Raw genomic sequence first — 21,339 nt, forward strand, 5'->3', positions numbered from 1 at the left:
AAAAAGTTTCCTCCATGTGGGGGCCCCAGAATTTGAAAGGCACATTTTTCTCTGGCCCTGCACATAATAAAATGTAACTCTCTTTCTCTAAGCGTGGCTTGGTTTTTCTCTGGTCTTCTGTAACACTGTAGCTTTCCACAATTTATGAGATGCATCCTTGTAATTAATCCCCAAGATTGTAGCTCCTCTGATTCAAACAACCCCTCTGTTCAAACTGCAAGACAAGTTACTCTCAAGGCTACATTCTTGCATACATCTCCTCCTTGCTGGTTCATAACACAGGGATAATTACTAAAAAGTTCCCTTTCCCCTCTCCTTCAAACAAGCTGCCTTTGAACACTTTATAACTTTTACTCTAAGCATGTTTTATAGACTTGGGGATGTTGTATCATAAGTCAGCAAATGAGATACAGACGCCTTAATGAGCCAATTACTTAGGAGTCGATTATTTCAGGTGGCCCAGAGGGAGGTGTCTCTTCCAAATCTCTGAGCAACACACACAGGAAGTCTTCTGTATTTATACTTTTTAAGCTTCTTTGTTTGCAGATATTACAAAGTGCTCTATGTGAGTTATTGTTACAGACAATTGTAACCTTGAATACATAATGAGTTAGTACTTGTCATAAGAATATGGGAATTATTATCAGTATTAGTCTATATTAGTCTATTATATTTGATGGCTAACTTGCAAGGTCACACAATTAAGTTTATCATTTTCTATTATTTGAATTAAAAACAAAGTCATTTTATAGAAAGAGACTGTCTTAAAGTGACAGAGTTTATGACAGAGTTTATAGTACTAAGGGACTATCTAACAATAGCAGAGAGTTTCAAACAGCAGTTTTATAGAAGATGGAGGTTCCTATGCTTTAGGGAAAATACTGATAAGACACCTCCCTAAGACATCTATCTGGACTGTCTCCTGAAGGATCAATGGACAATGCCCCTAATGAATGCTCAATTTCAGCCCAAACCCTTCCTTGTCACCTAGCAACAGCAGACAAGGCTTTAAAAGTGGGGAGGGGTTAAGGAGGGAAGTGTTTGTTCTTTGCTTATGTATTGATTAATAATACAAGGGCTCTTTCTCTTTGGGAAAAGTAAAAATTACTTCTTCTTTTAGTTGTGAATTCCTTCACAGTCTGCATCACTGGCCAAAAACCCTAACATGTGCCACATTGAAAAAGGTGACATTTTTCCTACAAACCTCTGTAATGTCTGCCTTAATAGAAGATAGTGGATTCTCACATATCCACTTCTGTACTCAATCTTTTGTAATTTTCTGTTGTGCTTGAGTAGATAAAGAAAATTCTGCCACATCCCACATATGCATAGTTGAAAAACAGAAGAGCTTATATAGCCTTATCAGATCATTGTGGATATTCTTTGATACCACACTAAAACATAACAAGTGGTAGTTTTTTTAAAGATTAGCAGCCATGTAAAACCTGAAAAAATGTTATGAATGTTTCCAACTCTTACATCAAAATCCATTGGTCCAAATATTTATCATCAATGCATTTGGTCACTAAAAATTAGGCCAGGGAGCTCAGGTGAGGCCATCCTACTGCCAGCTGCATGCGCCTTAGCCCCTGCCACCCCTGTCACTTCAAGCCACTGGCCCTCGTCAGGCCCTGCCTCTAAGCTCCTTTTCCCCCTCACCTCTCCTTCTGACCAGCAGTGACTTAAGGGACAGAGCAAAGTAAAACCCATTTTTTCTCCCTCCTCGCAGAAGTGTCAGGCAGCCCCCTTTATCCGGCCAGAGGTGAATGCTGAGGCAGAAGCCAAGTTAAACATTCTCCTGGCCACCGACTCCTACAAGGTTACTCACTATAAACAATACCCACCCAACACAAGCAAAGATTATTTCTACTCTGAATGCAGTGAAAAGAAGACAGAAAACTCCAAAATAAGGAAGGTGAAATGCAAGGAAACAGTATTTTATGGGTTGCAGTACCTTCTTAATAAGTACTTAAAAGATAAAGTAGTGACCAAAGAGAAGATCAGGAAACCAAAGAGGTGTCCATAGAGCATTTCCCAGATGATGCATTTAATGAAAAGGATGGAATTGCATTCTTGAGAAATACCATGGGCATCTTCCAGTAGAAGTAAAAGCTGTCCCTGAGGGCTCTGTCATTCCCAGAGGAAATGTTCTCTTCACAGTGGAAAACACAGATCCAGAGTGTAGTTGGCTTACAAATTGGGTTGAGACTATTCTTGTTCAGTCCTGGTATCCAATCACCGTGGCCACAAATTCTAGAGAGCTGAAGAAAATATTGGCCAAATATTTGTTAGAAACATCTGGTAACTTAGTTGGTCTGGAATACAAGTTGCTTGTATTTTGGCTACAGAAAATCTCTTCCCAAGAGACTGCTGGCATAGGAGCTCTGCTTATTTGGTTAACTTCAAAGGAATGGATAGAGTAACAGGAATTGTTTTAATTAAAAAATACTGTGCCCTAGCTGGGTTGGCTCAGTGGATAGAGCATTTCCCTGTGGACCACAGGGTCCCAGGTTTGATTCCTGCCAAGGGCACATGCCTGGCTGCTTGTATGAGGCATCCAATCAATGACTCTCTCTCATAATTGATGTTTCTTTCTCTCTCCCTTCTTCTCTGAAATCAATAATATATACTGGGAACAAGAGATCCTATTCCAGCCTATTTTATTCCAGCAGCAGAACATAGTACCATAACAGCTTGGGGGAAAGACCATGAAAAAGATGTTACTTTTGAACATATAGTAACACAGTTTTCATCAGTGCCTGTATCTGTGGTCAGCGATAGTTATGACATTTATAATGGGTGTGGGAAAATATGGGGTGAAGCTCTATGACATTTAATAGCATCAAGAAGTTCAGAGGCACCACTAATAATCAGACCTAATTCTGGAAATCCTCTTGACACTGTATTAAAGGTTTTGGATACTTTAAGTAAGAAATCCCCCATTACTAAGAACCCAAAGGGCTACAACTTGCTGCCACCATATCTTCAAGTTATTCAAGGGGATGGAATACATATTAATACTTTATAAGAGATTGTAGAAGTCCTGAAACAAAACAAATGGCGTATTGAAAATGTTGCCTTCGATTCTGGTGGAGCTTTGCTACAAAAATTAACAAGAAATCTCTTGAATTGTTCCTTTAACTGTAGTTATGTTGTAACCAATGGCCTTGGGGATAATGTATTAAAGGACCCAGTTGCTGATCCCAACAAAAGTTCCCAAAAAGGTCAATTATCCTATATAGCAAAAGGCTAATATGCAAATTGTCCCCTCAACCCAGAGTTCAACCAGGGCGTGGTTGGCTAGCCAACCACCCATGGCCCCACCCCCTGGCCAGCCCAGCTGATCAGCCCTGATCAGGGCAGGCCTGTGGGACCCCACTCATGCACGAAGACATGCACTGGGCCTCTAGTCTTTATAATAATAAAAGCATAATAAGCAAATCGACCAAACGGCCGAACAGCAGAACAACCATCCAGACGTCCTTCTGAACGATCTTCCAGATGAATTTCCAGATGAAGCCAGGCTGCAAGGGCTTATGCAGTCAAAGTAGTGGCCAGGGCTGCGAGACAGCAGCCGGGGGTACGAAGGCCGACCCTTGCACAGATTTCACACATTGGGCCTCTAGTCTTTACATAAAACACCAGCAGCAGATTTTGTTACACTTGAGGAAGGAAGAGGAGACGATGAGGAATGATCTTCTCCATACTGTCTTCAAGAATGAGAAGGTGACAAAAAGCTAGTCATGTGATGAAGAAAGAAAAAAATGCAAAGCTGAATATTGAACTGGAAGCAGCACCTCATTAGGCTTTGTTTTATGACTGGGTGTGTGCCCTTGCCTCTACGTGTGCCTGTACATGCACACAGGTATACTCCGGTGTGGGTGGATGTGTGATACATAATGTTCATTGTACAGATGTGTGGGGTTTCTTTATTTTATGATACATTACAACCAAATTATTTCTTGGTTTATGGACATACTGCCCCTTTTCCCCATAGTGTTTAGGTAATCTCAATTAGGCAATGCACTTGACCACATAAAAGGTTAATGCTAAAGCAAGCTTTTTAGGGCTCTTTGCCAAAAGATAGCAATTTAATCTGGTATTGATATTTTCTCAACAGACCTGAGAAACTTTTATAAAAAACAAAAGATCACATAAAACAGATTTGCATAAAATTATCATGATGGCTTTATGTTTAACTTATACTGTACTTTTGTACAAACAAGATTGTGGATGACAGATTTAAATTTTAAGTGATTTAACAGTCTTTCCAACTTTTCATGATTTTTATTAGCACAGACTTTCAAGAAAATACTTGAAGATAAATTACATTGCCTTTTGTCCATTAATCAGCAAATAAAACAGGGCCTTAACAAAGTTGTGTTATTATACAATTTTAAAATTATGTTGGGACACACTCTGTAGAATTACTCACCTCACTGCCGCTTGTAGAATATATATTAATAATTCTACATTAAAGAAAATAATGGTTCTTACTGGAATGTCTAGGCACTGTACAGTGATTATATATGTTGGTCATTGTATTGTACCAGTGAAATGCCTAATTTGAAAGGCTTATACTGAAGTTGTATACGTCAAATATTGCCTGTGGCTATAATATGCAACTCAAGATTTTAAGGAGATAATGTTTTTAGAAAGAATTTCTGCTTCTGCTATAGAATATATACATAAATGTGAAATATTGACAAAAGTGGAAGTAGTATATTTTAATGTAATTACTCTACTGAATTTATTTTTCCTATTCTATAGTTGCTACAAGTTAATACTGGAATGGGTAGTGAGTGTACTTTAAATTTTTTGATTCTGTTATAATTTCATTAAGTTTTTAAAAATTAAATTGAATATTTAAAAAAAAATTAGGTCAGACCTGGGTTAGATAATCCCTCCAGAAGAGATAATTCCATCAGACCAACATCCATAAGAAAAACAATAACCGATCAATATGATAGTCTTCCTTTTCTCTTCCTTCCTTATAGCTCATCTTTCATGTTCCTTCTTCCAATCTTAAACATAGTTTCTTGAGCATGTTTCCCCAGGTCACAGCATAAAATGAATGATGGTCTCCTTAAAAGTCACTAACTTCTGAATGTTTACACTTGTCTATCCTGATTTCCCCTCTCAAACCTGGCCTGATATTCTGTAGCCTATTCATGTCTTTGTCCCACTAAGTGATTGGAGGGCCCTCCTTGCTCTCACTAGGGAGTCTTTCTGCAGCTTTCAGACACACCCTGTAGGGATCACTCTATGCAGCTGGAATCCTGCCTCTCTTCCTCACTAAATTTGATGGGGCTCAGGCACTCTATCTGATCTAGTAACAATGAAAACACAACTCATTTCCCCAAACCCTGTTTAAAAGCAGGAGCATCATTCACATGTGTCTATCCTGGCCTTACAGAGCTCAATCCCCCTTCACTTTGCTGAGTCTGAACCTCAAACTTTTTGCCTTTCTCATGAGGGAATCTGCTGCTTTGTCCAGCTAAATCAACCTTATTTTTTTCATTGCATTCTTCTTCTTATTCTATTAGAAGCCTGGTGCATGAAATTCGTGCACGGCGGGGGGTTGTCCCTCAGCCCAGCCTGTACCCTCTCCAATCTGGGATGCCTGGAGGGATGTCCGACCGCCCGTTTAGGCCCGACCCTGATGGGATCGGGCCTAAACGGGCGGTCGGACATCCCTCTCACAATCCAGGACTGCTGGCTCCCAACTGCTTGCCTGCCTGCCTTCCTGATTGCCCCTAACCACTCTGCCTGCCAGCCTGATCACCCCCTAACCACTCCGCTGCCAGCCTGGTTGATGCTTAACTGTTCCCCTGCCAGCCTGTTTGCCCCCAACTTTTCTCCTCTGCCAGCCTGGTCACCTCTAACTGCCCTCTCCTGCAGGGTTGATTACCTCCAACTGCCCTCCCTTGCAGGCCTGGTCCTTCTCAACTGCCCTCCCTTGCAGGCTTGGTCCCTCACAACTGCCCTCCCTTGCAGGCCGGGTGCCTCCCAACTGCCCTATCTTGCTGGCAATCTTGTGGTGGCCATCTTGTGTCCACATGGGGGCAGGACCCTTGACCACATGGGGGCAGCTATATTGTGTGTTGCAGTGATGATCAATCTGTATATTACTCTTTTATTAGATAGGATAGAGGCCTGGTTCATGGGTGGGGGCCAGCTGGTTTGCCCTGAAGGGTGTCCTGGATCAGGGTGGGGTTCCCTTGGGGCATGGGGCGGCCTGAGCGAGGGGCCTGTGGTGGTTTGCAGGCCGGCCATGCCCCCTGGCAACCCAAGTGCAGGCCTTGGTATCTGGAATTTATTTTCCTTCTACTTTATAGCCTGGAGCAGAGCCAAACCTGGGGCTCCCTCCGAGGCAGGCAGCCATTTCTGTGGCAGTTAATTCACCTTCTACAATTGAAACTTTGTAGCCTTAAGCAGGTGAGCCCGGCCAGGGTGTGCGGAAAGCTTTGCTTCCCCTGTTGCCGCAGGCAACCCTGGCCTGCTCTCTCAAGCTCCATTCTGCCGCCATTTGTTTGAATTTGTTTACCTTCTATTATTGAAACTTTGTAGCTTGAGTGGAGGCTTAGGCCTTCAACGGTTATGGAAAGCTTGACTTCCTCTGTTACCTGGGAAACTTTGCTCTCTGTGGCTGTAGCCATCTTGGACGGGGTTAATTTGCATACTCGCCCTGATTGGCTGGTGGGCGTGGCTTATGTAGCGGAGTGATGGTTAATTTGCATATTACCATTTTATTAGAGAGGATTGCATTTATTCTTATAACAAGGCAAACAACATAATCTCATTTGGCAAACAACATAATAATTGATTCATGTAAGGATCATCATTGGATGCTAAATTGAGTAGGTGAAATTGTGAGGCGTAACAAAATGTTTGCAGACACTCAAAGTACCTCCACATAAGGTATTTGTGACACACAAAGTAAATAGTACCTTTACTCTGGACAAAAGTAGCAGACACTTGTTAACCACATGATCACAGTCAACACTGGCAGTAAGGGAGCTGAGCATGTGCCTACAGATTTGCTGCATGGGCAGAAGTCAGCATTGCTTGTGTGACATTCCTGCCCACATGGCATAACGTGAAGCAACATGAGGAAACTTCAAATAAACCTAAGCAGAAAGTCTACAAATAACTGGCCTATACTCTTCCAACTGTGAATCTCATGAAAAGCAAAGGAAACCTGAAGAACTGCCCCAGATTAAAAGAGACTAAAGAAACAGGACAATTGGACATAACACATCATCTTGGATTTACTTGGACGATAAAGGTTATTATTGAGACAATAGCAAATATCTGAATAAGATCCAAGATTAAATATTAATACTGAACCAATTTTAATTCCCTGACTTTGATAATTATACCACAGTTATATAAGATAATCCCCTTTTCTTAGGAAATGAACACTAAAGTATTTAGGAGTAAAGAAATACCATGTCTGCAACTTGCAAAAGGTTCATATATTATATCTAACCAACCTTCATTTACATTTATTTAGGTAATAGACAAGATGGGAGAAAGGATAAAGTAAATGTAGTAAAATGTTAACTTTCAGAGAATGGTTTCCAGGAATTCTTTGTACTATTCTTGTAACTTTTCTATAAGGCTGAAACTTCCAATACAGAATATTTCTAAAAGAAATATTCTAAAATTAATTTTAACAAATTACAACCCATTAAATGAAATAAACCTTGAATTTGCATTAATAAATCAAAAGCTTAATGAAGAGGAGATATTTACACTGACTCCATAAAACTTCCCTATAAAGCAAAACTTGTGAAGTGAAAAAGGAAACATTACAGAGGAGATACCCAGCAGATAATACCTTCACTGATCAACATTAACATCGCCAAGAATGGCAAATCAAAATTGCAGGTCACATCACAGGATGCAATGAGGAGAGTGTAGGACTACTTCTGTGATGTTCTTGCTAAAAATGTCTGATCTAAATATTATCATAGGAAACATCAGGAAAATCCACATTGTAGGACATTCTACATGCATTAGTGGAACTTCCTCTTCAAAAGATTCAAGGTCATGAAAGTCAAGGAAAGGCTAAGGACCTGTTCCAGACTGAAGGAGAATAGACACTACAGCTCAGTGTAGCCCATGGATCTGAACAGGGTCTTTATGCTATAACAGATACTACAGACAAGTGGCAAAAATTGAAAAGAATGCGAGGATGAAATTATGGAATATATTAGGGTGAATTTTCTGACTGTGAAGGTGGTATGGTAGGACAAGTGGAATATACTAAAGGAATAAGGCAAGGTGGCATGGAGTCAACAGTTTACTCTCAAATGGTTCAGGGCAAAAGAGCGCTTTTTACTGAAACTTGGATCTTTCTATACTTTTAAGACACTTTCTAAAAAAAAAAAATCAATCAGTAAATGGAAAAGTAGAAAAGCAAACTTTATTTCTCCCAGGAGGAAAGATTTTGGAATCAGTATTTAAAATTACATAAGTCTAATGGCACTATAATAATTTTAATACATCAATTTAGTAGCTATAGAAGCAGATATCAAAATCTTTAGGACCAAATATTGTGATAAAATTGGAATATATAAAAAAATCAACCAGTATCACTAAAATATGAGTGACAAGTTGTTTGTTTGGGAGTTGTTTGAACAGCTGGTATTTGGGCAGTTTGAGTATGTAAAACTCAATAGTGCTGGCCTTCGTGTACAAAATGTGCTTAAACCTTACTTAGATGCCCCCAAAAAAACACAGTTTAAAATACTATGTAAATTTTCATCAGACACATATGATCAAAATTTTTTTCTTCAATAAAGATCTCACATTATGTGTAAAATGGAAACAAAATGTTATACAAACAGTCTGGTAAATAAACTTTTACTGTTTATGTTTTAGATCATGTACTTTTTCAGCAAAATCTCTTTATATTCTTTTTGTGCTTTCAAAAGTAGATCTTGGGTTGAACTTGACTGATAGATTGATGCCACAGGAGAAGCTCTATAGGATTCAGTTTCAAAGTTAGCAGCACCTGGAAAGAAAAAGAATTATATTCTTTGTCTAAACTACAACTAAGAATAAGTGTTAAGTAGGATAAAAACATCTATATCTGACTACAATACACAATACAAGAATACTATGAAATATAATTTGCCAATGGTTGCACACTGAATTAATTGGTATCATGGCTAAGTATCAGACATTCTGTTTTTCCTGTCCTTCATTCATTAATTAAACACCATGATTAAAGGTAATTTGATAAGCACTGTAGTTACAAAATGAAGATGACACAGAACCTTGAACAGTCATCTATAATAATCTATAATAATAAAAACATAATATGCTAATTAGACCAGACAGCTGAATGACCTTCTGAATGTTATTCCAGATGTCCTTCTAGATGAAGCCACCACAGGGTGGCCAAGGCAGAAGTGGTTAGGGGCAATCAGGCAGGCAGGTGAGCATTTAGGGTCTATTAGGCAAGCAGGTAGAGTGGTTAGGGGTGATCAGAGAGGCAGGCAGGAGAGTGGTTAGGAGCCAGTGGTCCTAGATTGTGAGAGGGATGTCTGACTGCTGGACATCCCTTGAGGGGTCCCTGATTGTGAGAGAGAGCAGGACAGGCTAGGGAACCTCCCCACTCTTGGGCACAAATTTTGTGCACCAGGCCTCTAGTCCTATATAATAAAAGGGTAGTATGCAAATAGACCAAACGGCAGAACAACAGAACAACCAATCAAAGCGTAATATGCTATTGATAATGGGAAGGCTGTTCAACCACTTGCTATGATGTGTACTGACCACCAGGGGGCAGATGCTCCAACCAGTAGGTTAGCTTGCTGCTGGGGTCCAGCTGATTGGGACTGAGCAAGATGTGGGGGACATGCCCTGGATCCCTCCCATGGTCCCTCTCTGGCCAGATCGTGCACCAGTGTGGTCCCTCAGCCTCACCTGCACCCGCTTGAAATCTAGGACCCCTCGGCGGATGTCAGAGAGCCAGTTTCAGTCTGATCCCATAGTCTGATACCTTGGGAGGGTGTCAGAGGTGGGGCTCATGGCTGGCAAGCACTGCTGTGGCAGTGTGAGCCTCTCCCAATCAGAACTGACTGGGCACTATCCCAAGCAGGCACCATGGGGTTGGGATGAGCGGGAGGGGTAGGTAGGAGCTGCAGGCGGCATTGGACCGAGGGTTTTGGCCTGATCCCTGCAGGTCACCCAGAGGGACCCTACCTGTGCACCAATTCGTGCACTGGAACTCTAGTCCTATCTAATAATAGAGTAATATGCAAATTAACTGTCCCTCCATGACAAAATGGCGGCCTCCATAGCTATAAGATGGTGGCGCCCAGTCCCCTCAGCCCCGCTGCTGCAGTGTCTGGGCCTGTCAGTCCTGCTGGGGTTCATGGGGACCAAGCAGCGAGGCTGGATCTGCCCCCAGACACGTCAGACAGAGCCTGGACAGCAGGGCTTGGGCCTTGCCTTAGCGCAGCGGCAGCGGGGAAGACAGATCCTTTTTGCAGACAGATCCTTTTTGCACAGCAGACAGAGCCTGGGCAACAGGGCTTGGGGGATTCCTTAGCATGGAGGTGGCATGAGCTCCCCCAGGCCCAGCAGACAGAGCCCAGACAGCAGGGCTTGGGGGTTTCCCTTAGCATGGCTGCAGCGGGGAAGACACAGGCCCTGCAGACAGAGCCCGGACAGTAGGTCTTGAGGTCTTCCTTAGCATGTTGGTGGCAGCAGCACCCCCAGGCCCGGAAGACAGTGCCCAGAAATCAGGGCATTGGGGCTTCCTTAGCACAGAGGTGGCGGGAACACCCCCAGGGTCCCCAGACAGCACCTAAAAAGCAGGGCATGGGGGCTTCCTTAGCACAGAGGTGGCAGGAACACCCCCAGGGCCAGCAGACAGAGCCTGGACAGCAGGGCTTGGGGGCTTCCTTAGTGTGTTGTTGTTGGCGAAGCCCCCAGGCCTGGCAGACAGAGCACATTGCAGGGCATTTGGGCTTCCTTTGCATGGTGCATGGCAGCTGCAGGCAGAGAGCAACCAGCAGGGCATGAGGGCTTCATCTCCATGGCTGCAGTGAAACCCGCAGGCCCTGCAGAGAGCAGAGAACCATGGGGAGTGGGCCTAAGCTATCAGTAGGACATCCCCTGAGAGCTCCTGTATTGTAGAAGGTGCAGGTTGGGCTGAGGGATTCCCGTGCACGAATTTCATGCACCAGGCCTCTAGTGTACTATAAACTGAAAAACAACAAACAAACAGGCAATTTCTCTCTGAGTCATAGATACCACCACCAAGTATAACACAGGGCACTATTGGAGCATACAGAGGAGACATCCCAGTTTTGTGTTGGTTTTTGGTGGACGTGATATGTAAGTTGATATCTGATGAACAAACAGATGAAGCAGATGCCAGGACTAGACATGAGGAAGAACATTTGTGGACCTAGAAATGTCTAGTTTAGCTAGCTGCTAGAGCAAAGGGGCAGCGTAGTGGAAGTAGCAAAGATAAGGCTGAATTATTTGCCAAGAACTAAGTGGATTTCAGTGTTTTTATGCCATCCAAAGGAATTTGGAGTCTTTCATGAGGGTAAAGGTAAAACAATGACAAAGTCAATGACTGGAGTTTTAAATATTGCCCCTCAGCGGGCAGTTAGATGAACTGTAACGGCTTGACTCAGTATTACTAGATGAGTCTGGTTATTTGGCCTTATATCACTAGCAAAACATGAGAAGTGGATGAAGCCAGTTTTCTGACTATAGTTTCAGTGTGCAAGTCAACAGTACATAGGAAGAGCAGAGGGAAGGAAGGGAATAGCCAGAAATGAAGAGAGATACATGGACTTCTGAGATCTTTAAAGAGCTGTAAAACATGATGATTCCATGTGGAATAAGTATATTCTTCCTCACGACTGTTTATATTTCACATTTTTCATTTGCATAGATAATAAAATATTGAATGCAGTATATATTATCCAAACATGGAAACAGATGCCATTTCCTATTTTCAGTTTGTTTACAAAATCAAGGATATCTAAAATTATTAATAAATTTAGGCAACATACCTTCTTTTTCTTCTCTAGTTAGAATTTCTTCAAACTCCCGCCACATCTGAAATAGGTCAAATATTATTATTAGTATTTAAGTTAAAAGGAGACATTATTAGAGGAATGACATATATATATATATATATATATGCCTTATAAAATGTGTCCTTTAAATACCACTTTTAGGGACTAGAGCAATCGGGATTGAACAAACAGAAAAATAATCAAATAAATAAAATTAATTCATATTCATTTTAATTATTGAGAACAGGCATATATAATGCTATTTAGATCAATCTGAAAAAAAATACAATTGTTATTGGTCTATTGAATAAGCATAACTTCAGAAAAGTGATATTTGATACCATTGGTTCAAAGAGGTTTAAGCAAGTCAAGTCGCATTTCACACTGAATGGATTACTTTATAATTCCAATAAAAACGGCTATTTATAAAAGCTTAGTTTTTTTTTACTTAAGTTGATTTTTCTTTAAAATGAGTTTTCTATTCTTATACTTTTTTAAAATTAAAATCTTAAGGCATGTTCTATGCTATTAATTTTTCAACCTAAAATGAGAAAAGTGGTACTGTCATAAGGTCACATGAGAATTCTACTGGCAAAAAATAAGTAAAACTATGTTGCTGTTATTATGACTAGACATTTCTTAACTCATATGAACAACAAAGGTTTCAGAAAATCTTTGAGAAATAAAAAAATCAATACATTGCCCCAGCCGGTTTTCCTCTGTGGTTAGAGCATAGGTCTGTTGATCTAAGGGTTGCAGGTTTGATTCCTGGTCTGGGGCACATACCTGGGCTGCGGGTTTGCCCCCCACCCCCAGTCTGGTTGCACGCGGGAGGCAACCAGTGGATATGTCTCTCTCTTACGGATGTTTCTCTCTCTCTCTCCCCCTCCTTCCTCCCTTCCACTGAAAAGCAGTGGAAAAAATATCCGCAGGAGAGAATTAATAACAACAACAACAAAAATCAATATATAATGCTGTAATTGCAATATTGTTTCATTTCTGGAAATGAGAACTAAATTTGGAAACTCAACCAATTATAATTACAGTCTTCTTAATTATTAAATGTGTGGGAATACTTCAAATTATATTACAACTAGAGGCCCAATATGCAAAATCCATGCACGGGGGTGGCGGGGAGGGGAGAGGTGGTGTCCCTCAGCCTGGCCTGCACCCTGTCACAATCCAGGACCCCTCGGGGAGGGTCCCTAGCCCTGGTCAGCAATTAGGGCCTATTGGGGCTTTCCTTCCCCTGGCTGCCGCCAGCTGGCCGCCCCCCCCTCCCCCCGGCCACTGCCACTGCTTGCCATCTGTGCTGCACTGTTCCCGCTCCACCACCACTTGTAGCCTCTCTCTGCAGGCAACAGGTATGCGCTGGATCACTTGGCTGGCCTTCGCCTCCTTCTGCGAGTCAGTGGCTGGCCGAACCTGCACACCCGCCACAGTGTCCTGGGCTGGTGTCATGCGCCTCCCTCTGTGGGGCGATCGATTTCAGGGCCCCCAGATTGATAGCCCCGCAGAGGGAGGCCCTGCTCACATGCCACAGCGCCACCAGCCGGGTGGCCTGGGTCTCCCTCATTAGGGTGATCCTGGGGAGATGGTAGGGTCCCTGGAGCCATCTCATGGCACCTGCCTTGGCTGGCCTGGCGCCAGTGTGTGTCACAGCGTGGTCATCTGGAAAGTCGTCCGGATGGTCCTTCTGGTGTTCAGTTGTTCAATTTGCATATTACACTTTTATTATTACAGACTGTCCTGATCTAGAGTGTTTTTACTAAAAAACTTCTTATAAAAGGTACCCTCTCACTCAATGCCCGACACAGGGTTTAAAATCGTACACTAAACATTAATCACTGTGGTGATCCTTATCATGTGATACCCAATGCCTTTACAAATGTTAGGCGTGAAGACCAATTTGTTGACTAACATGTTCCCCAGTGTTTTCAAAGACTGTTTCCATAACACTTTTGACGATAGCATGATAGACAGGACTTCTTAAATGGATGATGTGATAACAACACTAGACAGACTTTGTAAAATAAATAGCTCCATACCAGATAAAGACCGAGGCCTTCATTGAATCAATTTTATATTACCATTAATAAAATAGGTATTATTTTATTGGACATGGGAGTGGCAGCCCATTTTTATACAACTTGAATTAAGAAACTACCGATGGAACATTATTATCTGTTCCCACTAAAGCTCCTTTCCTAAATATTTACTTCTGTGATGTTTATGCTTATTTCTAGGTGAGCACTGTGTCCAGATGGAGGAAAGAGCCTGAAGTTCCAACGATAATAAGGAGAACACATCTGACATTTTATTTCTATTGTGTCATTTTCAACAATATAGAAAGGGGAGAACAGTATACACGTGAAAACAATGTGCCAGCAACTTTCAATTCAAAGGATTTGTCATTAGAAGGACTTTCTCAGAACTGGTCGTTCCCAAACTCTGTCCCATAGGAATCTGTTTCCCCTGGGGGCACCTGCAGGATTGCAGAGCTTCAGAGTCTCCATCCCCCTTCAGTTGGGCAGTTTGATTTGTCTTATTATATAAAACATTTTCATGCAAAATTTATAATAAAAGTTCAAGTCTGAAAAACAATTTAAGGTATGAAAATCACTGATTTAGTCCAAGTGCCCAATTTGACCTAAGAAGCAACAAAGTCTCAGAGAGATTAGAGGTTGCCTGAGGTCACAAACCAATGAGCTGCAGGCCCAAAGTGGGCCCTAAGACTTCTCCCTGAGCATAAGGTTCTGTGCCAGCTCCTTCCTCATATTCAAGAAAAATAATAAATTTTTAACTATAACTCAGAGAAAAAGAATATGTAAAACTGTCATGTAACTCAATAATGTTTTGAATGAGACACAAAATAATAGCTTCTAAGTCAATTTCAAGTTTTAAAGCAATGAGCAAAAATTAAGGAACAGAAATTAATATCATAAATCCTATTAGTAGCATTCATTACACTCAATTTATAAAGCACAAATTATTTAGCCACAGGACAAGAAACTTGAAGGAGAAAATCTTTAGTTAAACTAAGGAAATTCTTCCTTAAAGGAACTATCTATTCCCTCCAAATAAAAGCTGGTTTACCAAAATCAATCAACAAATAAATTAACTGTGTTGGGGTTATCTATAGCAAAATTTAAAACACAAAACAGATTTTCTTTACCGTCTAGCATACTTCTGCCCAACCTCTTTCATACTTAGTTGGTCTGTACACAAGCCTTGAAATTAATTTCCATTATGATTTAACCCCATCACAAAGTATAGGAGCACCTTCACTTCTCTGCCCTGCAGTCTCCACATGAGGCCTTAGACTCCCTCTACCTTCCTCAGGAGAGGACACGAGATTTACCTGATGTGTGCAGTTGAGAAAAGGAACAAAGGATGCTTGCTTAGCTCCAAAACAGTTCTTTGAAAAGACATGTCTGCCCACAGTCACATGAATTTGGGTCTGCTCTCTCCTTGCAGGAAGCAGCCTGACCAGGGACAGGTGTCAGGTATTTCTTTCCTCTACTCACAACTGGAAGTGAAACTGCCTGATTTGGGATGAATGTTCAGAAGCCCTGTGACCCCACATCTAAAGCCCATTTTCCTATGCCTTACCATGTGTGAGTAAGCAAGCTAGTAAGTCCATCTCCATCTGCCTGAGTCCTCTGATCTAATCTCAAAAGGGAAACAGGGCTGTCATTTGCCCCCTACCCCACCACAGCTCCATCAAGAAAGGTGACTACTCTACACTTACAGAAACGTCTTCTCCTTCCTTGACTTATACTTAATGCACACTGTTCAAAGCAACCCCCACTTTAAAGAGGGGAAGTTATATTTTTGAAAGAAAAATATAGAGAAGCCAACAACACAGCAAAACACAACAAATACAAATATATGTCATTCATTTAAGACTACTTTATTGATAGGCTACCATCCAATTATATTTGATATTACAGGTTAGAAAATAATGTTGCCTTCTCTTTTTGAGACCAATTTGATAAACACATATAAACCACACACACAAGCACATTCCCATAATGTAATATATTTGTAGTAAATATTGATACTTTTAAGTTAAATTTTGATATTCTTAATTTAAATGTTATAAATTAAATGTAATATAAATGTAGAAAAGACAAGTACATTTGCCCATTTTCACCATAGCAATTCATTATCCAACTATAAATATGTTAATGAGTGAAGGAAATACATTATCAGTTTGTAATGTTAAAAACATGTATTTTGCTACAGAGAAAGGAACTGAGGAAAAATTTACTGACCAGAGAGCTGAAAAGTTGAGTACAGAAAAAAAATGAATGAAAAAAAAAAGATAGAAAGAAATTAAGCAATATCTGTATCCTTTAAAAGATAAAATGACTATAGGACAATTTCTAAGTGGACAAAATAAGTGAAGACATGAGGAATTATCTAGAGCATATAATTGATGTGATACACAAGTTTTTTAAGCTCTTTTTCTGCCTTCTGAGAAACTAGCATACCTGCTAGTGAATAGAGGTAAAATGCAGAGAAGAAAGGCACTGCCTTGGTGTTGTAAACATGAGGTCTGTGTTTCCTCAGGAAGCACTGAGACTCAACCTTCTGTTGAGACACAGTGTTCTATTTGCCATCTACAAGGTTATAGACTTAGGAATAGTAACTGTTTTAGCTTTCATGTATTTGTGTACAAAGAGTTGCTAACTGAATACACATTTGAGAACTGGAAAACTATTACTTAAATAAATCATTAGAATTCTAATATTTTCTGAAAGTGTTAGAAGTGGACCAAAACTCCAAAATCAATTAATGTAAAATTGAGTCTCCCTATGTAATAGAGATTTAAAAAAACAACGAGGGACTGTCATGACACCCATTGTGTTAGGAAGACAAATACAGGAAAAATTTTGAACATAAAAAATGTTGAAATTAGAGGAACTGTATCTGTTATAAAATTGTCTGGAATAAATTTTTACGTTTTCAGTTCTAAGAAAACAATTCTATGAGCAAGAAAATCTAGTGATATGTCTGCTCAAGCTAATTTAACTTTTATAATTTATCATAATACTAGAGGCCCGATGCACGAAAATTGTGCAAGGGGTACAGCTCTCCCATCTCCTCACAGCCTCCACCGCCCTTTGCAGCCCGGCTTAGTCCACAAGGTCTTCCAGATGTTTGTCTAGAAGGATGTCCAGACTGTCATTTCACTGTTTGGTCTAATTAGCATATTAGCTCTTTATTATATAAGATCATTAAATAACACAGTTAAATAAAACTGTAAAATCACTTCTGATGTATTGGGCAAACATCAAGAATTAATCTAGAATGTGAAAACTAACAGTAAGAATTAGCAAAACAGATATGTAGCAAGCTATACCAGTACAGATTCAGTGGAATCAGTACAATGGAATCAGTACAATGGAATCAATCAGGCAAGGCTAAATTTCATGTAATGATGACAAAAGCAACAAACCTAAATTTCATGAACATGGAGAGAGCTGAAATCACAGATTAGAGCGATACTTTGTTATACAAATCATTGTTCTTAAAGTTAGAAAAACAATGCTGAATAACACAGAACTCCACAGTAGGAATAGTCCAAAGTGTTTAAACTTTGCAAATAAAGGGGATTGGTAAAAAAATTTAACATTGATGTATTTTTAACACAATTCTTTAGAACCATAGTTTAAAAATCTTTAGAAGTCTGTTGTTTTGTAATGTCCCACCCAAAACCCACCCCTTTTTATTATTTTAGACAACATGCTACCACTTCTCATACAATTCGTTGTTTTCCTAATGGCAACAATAACATTTCCAGCAACTCTAAAAACACCTCCTTCCTTTAGGTCTAAGAATTTTGTAAACAACAATTGCTATAGAAATTTTGTGAACCCATCTTTATATCTTGTTAGATTGGTGCTTCATACTCTCTATTACTGAGTCTAGCATGATTTGGCAAACCAATGCCCTTCAAGGAATCTATGTCTATCTTTAAACTACAATGTTACGTTTAAAATCAACTATTTTCTTCAATTTATATTGAAATACTAAAAGTAAACACCTCATTCCTCCCAAAAAATTAATTAAACAAACAAAAAAAATCCACAAAAGTCTTCCCTTGCATTGCTTCTATGTCTACATACTCATTCCTCTTCATTTTGTAAAACGACACATTTTCCGATTTTCTGGTGAAAACACTTTAGCTCTGCATCATAGTTTTGATTAACAATTTACAAAAGCATTTGATTTTTTTGTTGTTGTACCCAGTAGCCCAGTTTCACAAATTTGGTACTACTGAGACCTTCTTAGCCCCAAAGGCTGTCTAGAAATTCTTAACTTTGCTCTTCTATGATATGTTATGATGAAGCAAAATGAAAAAACTGGTTGAAGTCTCATTTAGAACAGGCCTGTGCTACCTTTCTCTGCATGAAAAAGACCATAAAAACATCATTAAAACCATAAACCATCGTGCATTGATTGAAATGGATATTTCAGAGTGTGACATCAGCATCTTGACAAAGTATGTCTCCCCTTAAATCTACAACAAGTGGACATCTAGAACCCAACAAAGGCTCCTCTGCTCAACCTGGAAAGTGGGCGTCTTGGGATGTGCAGGAGAAGCAGGATGGAGAGAAGAGCAGGACAGGCCCCTACTGCAGTTCTCCCAGGACAAGGCTGAAGGTACAGCCCTAGCACACACAGTAGCAGTGGGGAGGCAGGGTGCAGTGCCCACACCACTGCCCAGCAGCATTCCCTCCCGCTCCCCAAATCCAGGTCCCTCCCCAGTTACAGCTGTGCTCATACCACCACAGACCAGTAGCAGCAGCAGAGCCAAGTCTCCAGCCTCTAGGCCACAGCACAATGCTGCCGGTGGCCAGAGAAAAAGGTAGCAGCTCAGTGGGCTCACAAACTGGCTCCCCTCAACTAAACACACCCACACCTACCACCATGGGGTGCCCTGAAACCCAGGTGACTAGAATGCGGCATTGGCACCCACTACTCTGGTTACCCAGGCTGCCATTCCCATGTCCAAGGGTAAGCCTCACACACCTTGACTCACTGCACACCCTCCCCAGGCTTCAGTAGTACAGGTAAGAGAAAAGAAAAACTGCACTATACCACCATCTACTGGAATACAAAAGAAAGACCTGAAACTATCAGCCTGCTGAATTGTGAAAATCACCACATTCTTAAGTAAGAAAAGTGTTCACCACTTCAAATGTGCCAGCAGAGGAACAACGCATCAAGCAGGCTGGACCACCGTAGTAACACTAACACAGAAAGAAAATGACAATTCTCTAGAAAGAAACTCAAAATAATGGAGGATTGTGGTCTAAATGAACAGAGAAATCAAAATAGCCAAATAGTCATGAAGAAACTCAGTGAGATATAAGAAAACTCAAAAGTCAGTCCAATGAGCTCAGGAATAAAATTAATGAACAGAAGCAGTACTTTACCAAACAGATGAGAAGTATAAAAAAGAACCAAACAGGAATTCTGTTGCTGAAGAACTCAATAATAAGATGAAGAAGGAATATTTTAATAGAACTGATACACAATGAAAGCTAGTTGCAATTTCAAGACTCCCTATCATTGCCATCTTAGTCATCAATCATTCAAGTGCTATCAAGATAAACAGACATAAGTAAACTTCATTTAAAAATTCAAATATTAATACATAAATTTTAAAATAAAATCCAAATATTTGCTAAATTAACTATTTTATGAAATGTACAGCTGCTCAGCAAGACATTTTATAACAATTGAAATAAAAATGCTGAAGTAAATAACAATTAACACTGTTTTCTGAACTAAGAAGGTGACAAATATTTTCACTTAAGACAGAAAGTAATCCTTTTATTGCTACAAGTTTACTTAATTCATAAAAAGAGTTTATCTCCATTTCATTTAAGTAGCAACCATCCATGTTTGGGTAAGTATTTAGACGTCAATCACTCACTTGTGCTTAGGGGTGGAAATGTTGGGGTTCAGCAAAACTTAAAAATTGTTAGGAAGCATCACCAATTTAAAATCCATTAGGAAGTAAGCCAAAGCAGCTCCAAGTATACCACTGGTTATTAGACAATCCTACCTAATAAAAGAGTAATATGCAAATGGACCCCACCTTCGCTATGCCAAAGCCACACCCACCAGCCAATCAGGGTGAGTATGCAAATTAACCCAACCAAGATGGCAGTTAATTTGCATACATAGATGCCCTGAGTGGACCCCCTGTGACAGATCGCAGGGAGCTGGGTGTCTGCTGTGGCATCAGGCTGAAAGCCTCCGGCGGAGCCTTTTGGCCTGGTGCTGGAGCAGACCCCTGCAATTGATCGCAGGGAGCTGGGGGTTGTTTCAGCCTGGTGCCACAGTGGACCCCCTGCGATTAATTGCCTGGGCAGGGAGCTGGGGGTCTGCTTTCGGCCTGGGCAGGAGGGGACCCCCTGCGATTGATCGGCCTGGGCAGGAGGGGACCACCTGCCCAAGAGGCTTTCGGTCTGGGCAGGCCTGGGCAGAGGCTTAGCTGGTGATCAGAGGCAGCTCGAGGGGCCTGCCCAGGTCTACAGTTTCGGCCAGAGGCTTTAGGCCTGGGCAGGGCCCAGCCATCGATTGGTGTGAACTACAGAGGAAACACCTTTTCTGACTGCACATTGGCTAAGCTTCCTGTATTCCATTGGTAATATTCTTTGTAACTTGGGTAATAAGAATCCAAAAAGGTGATCTAGGGTTTTTCCACCACACTTCTGGAGAAAAAAATGAAGGTCAGCTGCTGGAGGGCTATGAAATGTCATATCCTGCCCTAGCCAGTTTGACTCAGTGGATAATGCCTGGGCCTGCAGACAGCAGGGTCTGGGTGTGATTCTGATCAAGGGCATGTACCTAGGATGCAGGCTCATCCCTGACTGGGTCCCAGATCAAGGCTCATGCAGGAGGCAACCAATCAAAGTGTTCCTCTCACTTTGATGTTTCTCTCTGTCTTTCCCTTTCTCTTCCACATTCTCTAAAAGTCAATGGAAACATATCCTCAGGTGAGGATAAAAAATAAATAAATAAATGCATATCCAATGAAAGACACATCTTGAAAATGCCTAAACAAGGTTGTCATTTTTTCATGGTGAAGGGACTGGAGTCCGTGTTGATAAAAATACCTTGGTGGCTGTGGTGACTGGCAGTGGCTGCAGCAGCGGGGTGATGGGGCTGGTGCCTTCCCCTGATCAGCCCGGTTGCCTCCCACAAAGGGAGGCCAAACTGCAGCTTTGGCCTGCTCCCCGTGGGGCATGGGCCTAAGCCA

At 41.0% G+C, this 21,339-nt stretch overlaps 1 pseudogene across 1 annotated transcript in view; it reads left to right on the forward strand.

Moving 5' to 3' along the window:
• The window catches only part of LOC307094698 (nicotinamide phosphoribosyltransferase-like), a 53,517-nt pseudogene extending 49,712 nt beyond the window's left edge, over positions 1–3,805 (forward strand). The window contains exons 4-6 of the transcript in view: positions 1,730–2,450; positions 2,631–3,232; positions 3,627–3,805. The product of the transcript in view is annotated as a nicotinamide phosphoribosyltransferase-like (transcript). The remainder of the gene's footprint in view (positions 1–1,729; positions 2,451–2,630; positions 3,233–3,626) is intronic.
• Positions 3,806–21,339: the final 17,534 nt, after the last annotated feature.

This window comes from Cnephaeus nilssonii (genome assembly GCF_951640355.1).
Source record: "Cnephaeus nilssonii genome assembly, chromosome: 23".
In the NCBI taxonomy this organism is placed as follows: domain Eukaryota; kingdom Metazoa; phylum Chordata; class Mammalia; order Chiroptera; family Vespertilionidae; genus Cnephaeus; species Cnephaeus nilssonii.